This window comes from Octopus bimaculoides, chromosome 2 (genome assembly GCF_001194135.2).
Source record: "Octopus bimaculoides isolate UCB-OBI-ISO-001 chromosome 2, ASM119413v2, whole genome shotgun sequence".
Taxonomy (NCBI): domain Eukaryota; kingdom Metazoa; phylum Mollusca; class Cephalopoda; order Octopoda; family Octopodidae; genus Octopus; species Octopus bimaculoides.
In genome coordinates this window covers 43,696,867-43,698,609 of record NC_068982.1, presented here as the reverse complement: position 1 = coordinate 43,698,609, position 1,743 = coordinate 43,696,867, and the positions used below count along the sequence as shown (strand labels likewise).

The window sequence follows — 1,743 nt, the reverse complement described above, 5'->3', positions numbered from 1 at the left end:
ACAGACATGCAATACAAATGACTGTATGTATGTATGTATGTATGTATGTATGCATGTATGTATGTCTCTCCACTCACTCTCTCTCTCTCTCTCTCTCTACTCACCTTGTCTTTGCTTTTGCTTTCATGCTGCCCCCACATCACTTTCTACAATGAAATTACCGCTGTTGCTGTAGCTGCTGCTGCTGAAACCGTTGCTATGTCTGCTGCTGCAGTTGTTGCTGTTGCTGCAGCAGACCCGGCGTCTCATTTTTTTTTTTTTTGTCTGTAGGCAATTTCATTTCTGTTACTTTTTTATTTAACCTAGTAACATTTTTCAGTCTTTCTTTCTTTCTTTCTTTCTTTCTTTCTTTCTTTCTCTTTCGTTTCTTTTTATCTATTTATTTGTTACTTACATATCATGGGTTACCTACTGACCCTTTCTACTAAACCCTCAGCTAAATTCTGTATTTAGTTTATTAATAGGTCAGTATGTATGTCGTTTTATAAACCTTTCCTCAACTGATGTGCATACAACCTTTGTACAGCATCAACTGTGGTTGCGTCACTGTAACAACAACAGCGGCATTCCTTGTTAGCTCCGCCGCCATTCTACGAACAATATCACCTTACACAGCAAATGTCTTTCTTTTTCTGTGTATTGTTAATAATCTTTTCAGACTGCGCATCTCTTTTATTCTTTTACTTGTTTCAATCATTTGACTGTAGCCATGCTGGAGCACCACCTTTAGTCGAGCAAATCGACCCCAGGACTTATTCTTTGGAAGCTTAGTACTTATTCTATCGGTCTTTTTTGCCGAACCGCTAAGTTACGGGGACGTAAACACACCAGCATCGGTTGTCAAGTGATGTTGGTGGGGACAAACACAGACACGCAAACATATACACACACATACATATATATACATATATACGACGGGCTTCTTTCAGTTTCCGTCTACCAAATCCACTCACAAGGCTTTGGTCGGCCCGAGGCTATAGTAGAAGACACTTGTTAGATTAATTACAGTTGGTGCAAATATATTTGTTCTGACTTTTATACTGTATACATATCTGTGTATGGTGTATATTTTTAAGGCAGATAATCACTCGAACTCTCAGCTTACGTTTAAGGGTTACTTAATGCCTCGGAAAATGTGTCTCTGAGCAAATTACAATAACTAGACCAAGGCGGGAACTGGCACAATTGTTAGTACGCCGAACGAGTTCTGAGCGGTATTACTTCCGGTTTTATGTTCAGAGCTCAATTATTTTTTCCAATATCGACTTTGTCTTTCATCCTTTCGGGGCCGATAAAATAAGTACCAGTTGAGCATTGGAGATAATGTAATCGATTAGACTTGTGCCTATAGTAGAGAGATAAAATATTGTTATATGTAGAACATATTAAAAGAAAAATCTGGCATTTTGCGAGCGTATATAAATCGGGTGTGTAAAATTTGCAATGTTACAGCATGTATGTTTTAGCAAGCAGTGGCAGCACTGTAAAATTGACGAGTATTTTTCATTTTTCATTTCAGCTTACATGAGCTGGTTGGGTCGAGATAATGCAATGGGAAATCACCTCAGTAAAACCTTTAGTGGGAATCACCTTGTGTAAAACAGTGTTTCAGTGTTGTCTTAGAACGAAGAAGGGTAAGTAAACATCTGCTGATGAGAATGATGATGTTGGTTATTTGACCACACACACACACACACACACACACACACACACACACACACACACACACACACACACACACAC

The 1,743-nt window shown here is 38.7% G+C and overlaps 1 long non-coding RNA gene across 1 annotated transcript in view; it reads left to right on the top strand.

The window, feature by feature from the left end:
• Positions 1–1,743, top strand: part of LOC128247103 (uncharacterized) — a 20,331-nt gene that overhangs the window by 15,177 nt on the left and 3,411 nt on the right. The window contains exon 2 of the long non-coding RNA XR_008263524.1: positions 1,520–1,634. This is a non-coding gene — a long non-coding RNA (uncharacterized LOC128247103). The remainder of the gene's footprint in view (positions 1–1,519; positions 1,635–1,743) is intronic.